This window comes from Plecotus auritus, assembly GCF_963455305.1.
Source record: "Plecotus auritus genome assembly, chromosome: 8".
In the NCBI taxonomy this organism is placed as follows: Eukaryota; Metazoa; Chordata; class Mammalia; order Chiroptera; family Vespertilionidae; genus Plecotus; species Plecotus auritus.
The window spans coordinates 75,181,152-75,194,318 of NC_137782.1; positions in this window are offsets into that span (position 1 = coordinate 75,181,152).

Consider the following 13,167-nt stretch of genomic DNA (forward strand, 5'->3'; position numbering starts at 1 on the left):
CTGTGGCAGCCATACCCCAGAGTCCAGCAGCAGCAAACACAAGTAATCCCTGCAACTATCTCACCTTCAGTCTCTGCAATGTGTTCTGAGACTCAGCCCTCATTTTTCCTTTGTTACTTAATCCTTTAATTTATTAACTGTAAGTCAGAGAGAACACATTTACAAGAATTCTGGTAAAAGCAAAGTGAACAGATTTATGAATATGATTTCATTATCGCTTCCCAGGGGAGTTGGAGATCCTTTCCCATTGCTACACATGAGTCTATGTAAAGACCTGCTTGAAACAGATGTCACAAGCTAGGGTGCAATGAATTTTGTGAATCCCGAGGCTCCCAGTGACTTGTGTTAGGGACATAAAATGACATGAAGAGTAAAGATTCCAGCTTTTAAGGAGATGGAAAGAAATGAGCAATACCACCTACACACACACACACACACACACACACACACACACACACACACAAACAGACAAAATTTGACTTCAACAAGTTAATAGCTACTGTCTTTTTACAGTGAGAAGAGGCGTTATTCTGGAGGCCAAGCAGATACATGGATTCTGAGGCTCTCTACCCAGCCTCTTGTGGAATACAATTATTTTTATGAGCTTTGGGAATTAAGAGCAGCATCTCTTCTCACAGCTGAGCTTGGAGCCCTCTTGCCCCTATTACAATGTGTGAAGAAAATCTAACTCTAGAGCTTTCCAATTTGCACAGAGAACCACAACACATCTATAATGGAGTTTCCTTGCTTATATTTAAATTCAGAAGCCAACTATTCTTTCTAATAGAAAGGAATGACCTTCATGCTGAGAAAATTTAACCCTCCACCTCTATTAGGTATCAGTGTCTTTAGAAGGTGAGATGGCAAGATAGGGAAACATCTGAGAAACAGTCATACTTGGAGGATGGAATAGTTCAAAAGTAGGAAGTGGTTTGGGCTATTAAGATTTACATCAAGGAAACTGAGTCAAAGTGAGTTCAGGATCACAGAGAGTGAGAGCAGGGATGAATCACAGGACTGTAGTCTGGACTGGAGGTAGAATTTGAGTTTTTTAACTACTCAGCAACCTCTAAGAGAATGGATGATGTTATCATTTTGCTCTCTGATACCATTTAGCCAGAGTCCAGCATATAGTCAATGCTCAATAAATCTTTATTAATTGAATGAACAAATAAATGAATGGAATAGAAGCTGGAGGAACTAGGCAATATATCTGTATATGTTCTGGGGAGCCAGGGAATAAGACAGAGATACTATTGATAGAGCAGGAGCATTGTACCACTGCTGGCCCCAGGCAAGGCAAGACTGTCCTTTTGGAACAAGGCATGGGTTATAATCTAACATGCTGAGATTCTGGGTTTATATCCAAAAGAATTAAAATCAGAAACTTGAAGAGATATCTACATCCCCATGTTCATTACAGCATTATTCACAAGAGCCAAGATGTGAAAACAACATAAGTGTCCACTGATGGGTGAATGGACAAAGAAAATGTGGTATATACAAACAATGGAATATTATTCAGCCTTTAAAAAGAAGAAAATCCTGCCACATGCAATAACATGGATGAACCTGGAGGACATTATGCTAAGTGAAATAAGCCAGTCATAGAAGGACAAATACTGCAAGATTCAATCTATATGAGGTATATAAAATATTCAAACTCATAGAAATGGAGAATAGAATGGTAGTTTCCTGGAGCTGGGCCCAGGGGTTGGGTGGGGGAGGGTGTGTTTAAAGGGTATACATTTCAGTTGTACAAGATGTGTAAAGTTCTAGATATCTGCTGTGCAACATAGTGAAATGCAGAAGCCAAACTGAAGCACGAGATTTCTCTCCTCGTGCAAGATGCAAAGGAGATTTCTTTCCCAGGTTTTTGTCCAGGTGGATTCAAAGAATGAAGCCATGGACAAAAGGTGGTATATGAAAAGGTGGAAATTTATTGGAAACTAGAGGCCCAGTGCACAAAAATCATGCACTCAGGGGTGGCGGTCACTCAGCAAAGATTGTGAGAGGGCGCAGGCCAGGCTGAGGGACCCCACCAGTGCATATTCGGGGCAGGGGAGGGACATGGGAGGTTGGCTAGCCAGGGAGGGACCACAGGAAGGCTCCAGGGTGTGTCCAGCCTGTCTTGCTCAGTCCCAATTGACTAGACCCCAGCAGCAAGCTAACCTACTGGTTGGAGTGTCTGCCCCCTGGTGGTCAGTGCACATCATAGCAACTGGTCGACTGGTTAACTGTCTGCCCCCTGGTGTTCAGTGCCCATCATAGCGAGCAGTTGAGCGGCCTTAGCATATCATTAGCATATTGCACTTTGATTGGTTGAATGACCCACCAGATGACCAGATACTTAGCATATTAGGCTTTTAGTATATAGGATAAGTACACACTCCCATGTGGGGAGGGGGCCCCAAAGCGGGTAGCTCACAAAGCTCCTTTTCCCTAAAGTTTATAAAGGCTGCAGTTCTTTGTATCCTGATATTCCCTTCCGATTGGTCACTATTGCAGCTTCAAAGCTCAAACCCATGTAGGGTCCCTCTCTTTTTCTCCCCGCTTCAGTGGTAGAATTCTCTATCCCCTGTGAAAATCTGTTTTCCCTTTTTCTCCTTTTATTTCTCTACTCCCTGTGACTTTCCCCTTATCTTCTCTGAATGCTGTCTTCCTCTCCCCTTATCCTGTGGTACCTTTTGTTCTTTGTGAATGTATGCCTTTTGCCAGCTCCAAGTCCCCAACCAACTGTGCCTCCCTCCCCCATGGACCCCCTAATTCCTAAAACTCCCTAAACCTGCCTATTTGACCCCTAAAAGCTCCTTTCAATAGTGTCTGTAATTAACAATACTGTATTGTGCACTTAAAAATTTGCTAAGAGCTCATGTTAAGTCTTCTTACCACAATGAAAAAAATATTAGCTTCAAGGCTGGCTTCACATTGAATGGCCCATCTTCAGGCCTGTGGCCTTTTCATTCCTGCAGATTTGACACAGGGCTGTTGGATAGGAATTAGTAGGCCGGAGCAAAAGGCTCAGCTAAACAAATCTGAGAGGTGTAGGAGCCATTTTTCTTTGATTCAACAGGCTCTGGGAAAATTCACATTTCAGGTCCTTGTTTAAGGGTGTAGAGAAGAAAGGAGATTTCGTGTTGCTATTTGTGCCTCCTAATGTTAAGCGGTGTGTGTTTGTGACAATATGTGTATGTGTGTTTGTGTAGGTCTGTTAAGAGAGAATTGAGGTAGAGAGAGAGTACACAGAAGCAGGGATTAGAGAAACACACCACGCATGGAAATATACAGAGGTATGGAGAGACAGTGAGATAAAGAGATACAAGATTATATAGACACAAAGGAGAACAAGAGAAATGAAAGTATAGAAAGAGTCAGAGATAAGCCTATTGAACTCTCCTCTCCCCAATTAATCATGATGGCTGGCATGAGTGAGGATAGAGTAGTTATTTTAATAACTGAAATTTCACCCAAACCGGTTTGGCTCAGTGGATAGAGTGTCAACCTATGGACTGAATGGTCCCAGGTTCGATTCCAGTAAGGACATGTACCTTGGTTGCAGGCACATCCCCAGTATGGGTTGTGCAGGAGGCAGCTGATCGATGTTTCTCTCTCATTGATGTTTCAAACTCTCTATCCCTCTCACTTCCTCTCTGTAAAAAAAATCAATAAAATACATTAAAAAAAATAACTGAAATTCCAGGGGTCTACTTATGTGAGATTTTAGAAAGTTCAGAGAAGTTGAGATTTTAAAAAGAAGAAAAAACTCATCCTCAAAAAATAGAAAAAAATCACACTTGCTCTCCTTATAAAAGAGTCCTGTCCTGACAAAACGACAAAGCTGCTATTCAGAAGCACAGAAAGTACCTCAAGATGGATCCCAGGCTCCAAGATTGTGAGCTGGGTCCCGGTGACAGGCCTGACAGGCAAGCCATTGGCTGGATATTTTGGGTAGGAGCTCTTTGCTGGGATTCTATGTATAACCCCATATATCTATAGTCATGTAGCTACCTGACACTGTGATGACTGCGAAAATATTTATGGATCCAAACACGAATAAGAAGATGTCCTTTTCATTGCTCTTACTCCCACCAGGTGAGTTCCAGGCCAGTTTTCTTTCTGGCACCTCTTCCCCACCTCTCACAAAAACAGAAATAATTATAAATTATACTGCAGGTTAGTCGATAGGAAGTGTTGCAAGCTCAGGCTTTAATTCATCTTGGGTGATAGTTCATCTTACACAGCTCCACCACGGAATAACTTATTTTAATTGGTCATCATTCGTGAACTGGAGCATGGTCTCCTTTAGAAATGACACTGCCACTTTATTGTAACTGTATTTCTCCGGCTCACGGGTATCTAACTGAAGGGAGTAGATCAATTTTTCATAAATCATGAAAGTATGTGGAAAAATAAAATGGATTTCTTCCCACAGCCTTTGCTAGCTCTCCACATAATGCCAAAAGAAAAAAAAAAAAAATACTTTCACATTTAGTGACCATCCAGCTCTACCAGGAATTCCTCCAAAAGAAGATGACCTTAGGAGTCAAAAGCCAGAGAGATAATTGTCACAACCTGCGTATTGGATGGGGAATGAGATGATCCATTCTCCAACCTTCCTTGGCTCCTTGTTCACTTGGCCCTTTGCAATCAAGACTCCTGTAGCCTTATGGTAGCAATTGTTTTCTCCCATAGAGTCTTTGGTCTTTACTAAAGACAGTTGTTCATGGGAACTGAGATGATCGCATATGCAATGGCATTAAGACTCCTAAACCCTTCAAATGCCAGGGAGGTAGCAAAGATATGCCTGAGTGTGGGTGCCTGGACAAAGAGTCACAGAAGTCCCTATGCTCCCTTGGTGGCCTCTGCAGCCACATTGCTATGTGGGCACAAGAACCTGCCATAAACCTCGATATCATTTTCTTTCTCTCCTTTTAACCAAATCCCTTTTTTGAAGGGGTTGGGAGGGAATGGAAAGATGGTACACCCCTTCTGTTGTCAAGAATTGCCATCTTGATAAGATATCAGTGGGCAGATTAACTTAAATAGGGGCCATGGAATGATGTTAATTCCACCCACATTCACTGGGTGCCCCACAGTAGGTGAGGCCTGACTTTGGGTGGCCCTCTGATGCTCTTTTTCTGAGGTGTCTATACAAATAGCTCTGCAGCACTGGTTTAGAACCACACCTTCTCTGTGTGGGAGGCAGCCACTTATGGTTCCATTAAAACATTTTAGTTACATGCTTCTAGATTATAGAAGTCCCATGGGTAGTTAAGGAGATTTTATTTTTCAACTAGAGAATATTGGTTTTTTTTAAAGGGGAGGAATACAGGTACTATGTGGGTATAAATATGTGTACAAATGGTTTCTGTCTTATCCAGAATCTAAATGATAAATATTTAAAAGATAACTTTAAACAATGCTCCAGAACTGTGAAGTACCTAGTCACACACATAGTTTGGAAGAGTGAGTGTTCATGCATTAAGTGTATCTGCAAGTTTTGAGTCACTTCTTAGAGGCACTCAGGCTCCTCTTGCCTTTCTCTACAGTTTTTCTGAGTAATTGAATGTCCGACTATCTCCCTAGTAAATACCAGGTTCTCACTACCTCAGCCCTTCACACATTAGGAAATAAAAGGAAGCCCCCATGTAAGTCTAAGGTTGGTGTTGAAGCCTGTTGTGTTCTGAGACATTTTTACATGTGTTTGCATACAGCATACTCATATGTATGTGTATTTATACATGCAGCATTACACATATATGTATTTTGGGGATTTTACATCAATAATAGTGTGGCTGTCATCTGTGAATGTTCAAGAATAACCATCCTTATATAAAACTGATATACTTGATTTGAAAACACTTTAGTAGGCAAAATTTCTTAAGAATTGTTGACTAGGAAATATTTTTACATGATCCATTTCATCAATATATTTCAAGTATACTTTTCCCACTTTATTTCTAATAAATGGTACAGTTATTAATAGATCATTAATTCACTGAAGCATATAAGGATGGGGGTTTCTTAATTCTAGTTTTGTAAAGAGTTGTTTGGTTGTTTGCTGGGGTCTCCCAGTTCTAGAACTGGTAGTTTAGTATTCTAGCATCATTCGTTTGGTGAGCTTCCCTGAGAGCATACCTCTGGCTACATCTGTAAGTAAAGTAAATTTGAGTCAATTTTAATATATGTTTATTTATTTCAGAGAGGAAGGAAGAGGGAGAGAGAGATAAAAACATCAATGCTGAGGGAGAATCATTGATCGGCTGCCTCCTGCACCCCCCCTTCTGGGGATTAAGCCCACAACCCAGGCATGTGCCCTTAACTGGAATTGAACTCGGGACCCTTCAGTTTGCCGGCCAACACTCTATCCACTGAGACAAACCAGGTAGGACGAATTTGAGTCAATTTTGCTGTATCTGTATTCCAGTGTTTCAATTTAGTTTTCAAATGCTGCTCTATGAGCATACTGTTAAAAAACCAGTGGCCAATAGACAGACACAATTACTCAGTTAAGCATACCAGGAGACATTTCTGAGTAGTTATGGAGATGAGAAAGTTTATTGCCTTTAATTTGCATAGCATTCTCCACCCTCACTCCCAACCTGCCTCAATCTGTAGGTGTTAGGAGATCTTTAAGGGAGCCTGACATTTAGCTTTGAAATTAATACACTTATCTTTCTTATTAATAACCAGGTTAAGTTTTCATAGGTAATTTAGCAAATGTCAAACTATTCTAATAAGGTAGACTTGATTGATACAGCTATGTTTGTTATTCTCATTACTGAGATGCCTCAGAATTGGGAGGGTTTCAAACCAAGGCATGCCCTCACCACTTTCCCTTATATACCCATAGCCTTCCAGGAAGACCCAAGCCTCTCTCACTATCCTCCTTACTAGTTTGGCTCCTGTCTCTTTCTCACCTATGCTGAATTCTCTGTAGCTCCACCAGTTAGGATAAAATTGGGTGCAAATATTAGCTATTTCTTTTTTTATCTGATTCCTCTTCATCACATAAACAAGTCATTTCTCTTGGCAATAACACACTTTCCTGTCTTTTAATGAGAGCAAAGTGAGCAACTGTGGCTTGTGACCAGGCAACCAAGATATATTTTTTGAATGCCCATTATATACATAGTCCTCCCTACGTACAAACTCTTGTTTACGGAGTATCAATGTCTATTTTTTTCTGGTATTCCTTTTTTTTTTCTTCCTTTTTTGGTGCATGCCATTTGGTTCATGTCAATGCCCTCCCAGGCTCCTCTTTCCTTTCCTACAGGACTCTGCTTCCACTTCCTGGTCATATGATCGGGACTGGCCAATTGAAGCTTAGAACATTCCTGATCTCAGTGATTGATTAAAGATATGCACAAAAAACTGATAACCAGAGCTGAGAATGACCATGACTAAGGACCTCTTTTTCCACTGGAGTTGCTGAAAAATAAACTGCAGACTTGAAACAGTGAGTAACCCTCTATGGAGATAGCCTGCTTGAGAATGAAGCTACCTCAGGGAAAATCGAATCAAGAAATGGAGAAAGAGGGACACTTTGAATCCCTAGATCACCACACCAAATGGCATAATCTACCTTTGACCTTTCCCTCATTTTTCTTTAAGTCAATTTGAGTTTTCTGTCATTTGGAACTGAATGAGACTTATTCATCTCCTCTAAGAGCTAGTAAGGAGAGACAATAATACTAGGTCATGTTTGATCTATGGGGCAATGACACAAATGTGGGGTAGGAGATATCCCTATGAGGGAGGGGCATTTGTGAAGGCTTCACATTATGAAGAACATGAATGAAGAGGATTTGAAGAGCCAGAGAAGATCCTCATTGAGTATTTGTTTCTCTTTCTATTCTATCCCCCTTACACATTTTGGTCTCTGTTGTGTATCTTCATTCACCATGGATTTTTAAAAAAATCTTCATTCTTGAGAGTATTACAGATGCCCCCACCCCCCTTTTTTCTCCTTGCTCCCTACCACCCAGTTCCTGCCCCACCCCAGGCCTTCACCACCCGATTGTCTGTGTTCATAGGCAATGCAGTATGCATATAAGTTATGCAGCCCATCTTCCTCCTTCCCTATGAGATTCCTCATTCTGTTCCATTAATTCTTTTTTTTAATGCCTATTTATTTATTTATTTATTTTTAAATTAAATTTTATTGAGGGTGACATTAGTCAACATGAACATATAGGTTTCATGTGTGGATTACTAAGTTATAAAATCTGTATATAGCACCATGTGCCATATAATCTTCTCCTGTTAAATCTTCTCCTGTCACTTCATATTAGAACAACTTTCTCCCCCCAACCCCTTCCCTCTGGCAATTACCACACTGCTGTTTGTGTTCATAAGTTCCAGTTTTATATTCCACATATAAGTGAAATCATATAGCCCTTAGCTTTTTCTGTCTGACTATTTCACTTTGCATTTGCAAACAGTAGCTCTGGCAAAGGTTTAATTTCCAAAGTATATAAAGAACTCATAAAACTCAACACCAAACAAATAAACAATCCAACCAAAAAGTGGGCAGAGGACCTGAAAATATACCTCTCCCAAGAAGACATACAAATAGCAAATAGATATGTGAAAAGATGTTCAACCTCACTGGCAATTAGGGAAATGCAAATTAAAACTACAATGAGATACCACCTTACACCAGTTAGAGTGGCCATTATCAACAAGACAAGCAATAACGAATGTTGGAGAGGTTGTGGAAAAAAGGGAACCCTCATTCACTGCTGGTGGGAATGTAGTCTGGTACAACCACTATGGAAAGCAGTCTGGTGATTCCTCAAAAAAATAAAAATAGAACTACCATATGACCCAGCAATCCCTCTCCTAGGTATATAAAAACTCAAAATCACTTCTATTCAAAGATATATGCACCCCTATGTTCATTGCAGCATTATTCACAGTGGCCAAGACATGGAAACAGCCAAAGTGCCCTGCAATAGAGGAATAAAGGATAAGTGGTACATATATACAATGGAGTACTACATAGCCATAAGAAAGGATGAAACAGAATAATTTACAACAATATGGATGGATCTTGAGACCATTGATTCTTTAATGCTCTTTTTCTTTTTCAGGATTCATGGCTTGGATGACTTTCCATCATACTCTCTAGCTTTTCAATCAACAGCCATAGTTTTTATTACCACTTCTGTGTTTAAATGATTCCCAAATCCATTTCTCCTGCCAAGATATCAGTTTTGAATTCTAGACCACATTTCCAACTGACAACTCAGAGGACTGTCAAATTTAATAGACTAAACTTAAACTCCATTTTCTCCACTTTTATCTCCTTCCTCTTTTCCAGGTTTTTGTCATAATTGCGGCTAATTCCATGTCAAGGAATAAACTCTGTGGGTCATCCCAGATTCCCCCCTTTTTAAACCTAAAAATTATTAGATTTGGCTTATTCTACTCCTTCAGTATTTTGGAAATCTCTGCCCTCTTCTCTATTCCTCTGGTCTTAGGCAAATACCTCTGCAGATTTTCCAAGCATTTCCTAGCTAGGTTACTTACATTTGCCTTTCTACTGTCAGAAGTATTTTTTTTCCAAATATATTTTTATCACATAATATTTCAGGTTTTCATTTGCCTAAGATTACATCCACATTCCTTAACATCGTGTATAACACCCTTCATAACCTGGCCCATGCATTTCTTTTCTTGCATCATCACTTAAAAAGCACCAGTATATTCCAAACCATATCAAGCTAACTGTAGTTTCCCTACACAACGTGTTCTTTGTACAGCCATTGAATTGGCCAATAGTAGTTTTTGGCATAGATGGGCAGAGGTATCAGACACCAGTGCAATTTGGGTAAATCTGGAATACAAAAAATGTCAAGCACAATCAGCACTCAAGAAAGAGAGACTAGGCACCTTTGCTAAGAGAGATAGAGGTACAATCTTTGGGTTATAAACTCCTCACCAAGAGGGTTCACAGTGATGGATAACTTATGAATAAGGGAGCCTTATGGTAGACCTTCAGGAAGCCTAACTACCCCCTGCCAGGCCTACTCATACTTACAGAAGATTTGGGCATGGGGAAGGGGGGAAGGGAGGGTTCTTCCTCTAAGTTTAGATAAATATGTGTCAGAAATCACCTCACCTGGGCCAAGTAGACCACATAAATCTTGGGGTTAAACTGTAAATTTCAGAACATTCAGTCACGTACAAAACTTCTTCTATTACACTTGTGCTTCCAAAGTTAATGCTGTCAGGGAACTCAAAATCATTCCTGATCTTGCATCGGTTATTCAGTCACCTCTGGAGCCATGCTATCCAAATCCTTAGACCAGATAAGGATCATACTGTAAAGCACAATGGTTCCCACCTTTGGGTCTTTCTTTGCATATCCCCTTATGTTCTATTTATCTTGGCCTCTCAAGGACATGGATAATGTCTGCATATAGCAAGTGCTCACAAATGGTTTTTGAAAAATACTTGAATGAGGGATGGAATGAGCAAAAATAATAAACCTAGTGAGTCAAATATGCAGAGCTTGCTTACAAATTCTTGTTGGGAATGTGATAGAAAATATAGTGATGAGATAGATGGAAGAGATCAGCTTTGTTTTAGTACTAAAACATTGCCCTAAATATACAATATTATAAATTTGATTGAATAAAGTGTGAACTATCTAAACAAATAGGTTTCCATTAAAAATGATATTATAGAAATGTATTATGGATAAAAATATTAAATTTAAATGTCAATTTAACCATTGATGTAGAACCATGTCTCACAGGATTAACTCTTGGAATACACTAGATATATCAGTCAATGTAGGTTAGCTGCTATAACAAACAAACACTGAATTCCAATGTTCCAACCCCGTGGAAGTTTGTTGCTCATGCAAAATGCAAAGAGGATATTTTTGGTTGGATGGCTCTGCTACAAGCAGTGAATCCCAGATCAAGTTGTTTCTATCTTATAGTTTCAAGGTTGCCTTATAAGGTCACCTGTTACCACCCAGTTGAGAGAAGAGTTGGTGAGGACATGACAATTCACATGGGACCTTCACATTCTGTCTTCCTTTGGTGAGGTGTGACTGACTAAGATTATGCATCAGAATTCAGTTTTGTGGTCCTACCTAGGTTCAAGAGGGTTAAGAAATGTAGCCTTCCTGTATGTCTAGGAGGAAATGGAATGTTTTCATGATCACAGAATCCTGGCCCCTCTGCACTGGGGGATTAAAAAAAGGGAGGGTGTGCACTTAAAACAAACTGTAGCTCAATGAAAGTAATATTTACAGCTCCATTTTGTCTGTCATAAGAAGTTTATCTTAAAAAGGTCTATAAAAACTACAAAAGGCATGTGGTATTATTTGCAACTTCATAAATGGTTATTTTGCACTCATCCAAGTAGATAAGAAAATTTAATGCAGTGATTATATCATCATCATCATCATCATCATCATCACATCTTCTTTGAGAGCCTAATATGATGTACAGGTCACTGCACCAGGAAATGGAGTTTCAAGAAGACATAAAGGTCTTGAGGATCTTATAATCAAGTTGGGAAGTCAGATAAACTACCTTTGAAAGGTAAATCTTAATGCAAGACTGTATGTACTTAGTGCTAAATGAGTGGCAGTGATATAGAGAAATGGGCCTCCTGGAGATATAATACACTCTAAGAAATATGGCTGTTACCTGTAGCACAGACTAGCTTTAAAAAACAGTGAAGGACTTGCCCTAGATGGTTTGGCTCAGTGGATAGAGTGTCGATTTGTGGACTGAAGTGTCCTGGGTTTGATTCCAATCAAGGGCGAATGCCTGGGTTGCGGCTCGATCCCCAGTAGGGGGCATGCAGGAGGCAACCAATCAGTGATTCTCTCTCATCATTGATGTTTCTTTCTCTCCCTCTCCCTTCCTCTCTGAAATCAATAAGAATATATTTTGAGAAACCAAGATGGCGGCATAGGTAGGCACCTAAACTGCTGCCTCACACAACAATTTCAAAACTACAACTAAAAGACAGAACGGACATCATCCAGAACCACAGGAAAGCTGACTGAGTGGAAATTCTACAACTAGAAGGAAAGAGAAAAGCTCACGGAGAATCAGAAGAGCGGCAAAAGGCTGAGGTACGGAGACATGCGCGCAGAGAGGAAGGGCCGCTGAGTGCCTGGCTGACTTTCTCTGGCAGGAGGAGGAAGGAAGCCCCCAACTGCACTGAACCCCAGTTCTGACTGCACTGAACCCCAGTTCCGGGTGAAACCCTGTGGACCCAGGCGCATACAGGGGGAGTCTGGACTGTCAGGTAGAGAGAAAGGCACACGGAGACTCGAAGGCTCAGGGGAGCTGTGGCGGGCAGGGGTCTGGAGGCGCATGGGTGCGCGAGTGCTTGCAGAGAAGACTGGATGCGGAGGTTGCCACAGGCTTTCCCTAGTGGAAGGGAGTCGGAAGCTCCTGACTGCACTGAACCCCAGTTCCGGGCGAGCCCCTGGGGACCCACGCTCTTACGGGGGGGAATCTGGACTGTCAGGTGGAAACTCAGGGGAGCCACGGAAGGCAGAGGTCTGGAGGCGTGCGTGCGAGGGCAGGGCTGATGAGAAGCCAAGACTGTCTGCTCTGCCCTGAGTCTCCGCCCCATCCAAGCTGAGCACAGGGGCTTTTGCAATTTTGCATGTCTGATCCTATAAGGCTGTCTCCAGCACCGAACTTCTCCCAGCGTAGACACAGCTGATCCTCACAACCAGCTGGCCTGGAGGTCAATTCCTCCCAGTGATACCAACAACAATCAGGACTTAACTACAACAAGGCTGTACACACAGTCCACAAAGGGGTGCACCAGAGTGTCCACCTCAGGTTAACTGGGGAGGCTGACCCACTGGGCCATATAGGAAATCTAGCACACAAAGCTATCCTACCAACTCAGGGAAGCAGCAAAAATGCAGAGACAAAAAAACAGATCACAAACTAAAGAAATGGAGGAAAACAAACAACTGGATATAGAATTCAAAACCACAGTTATAAGGTTTTTCAAGAATATCCTAGAAAAGGCCGATAAATTTAGCGAGACCCTCAAAGATATGAAAAAGGACCAACTAGAAATTAAACATACACTGACTGAAATAAAAAATATTATACAGAGACCCAACAGCAGACTAGAGGACTGCAAGAATCAAGTCAAAGATTTGAAATA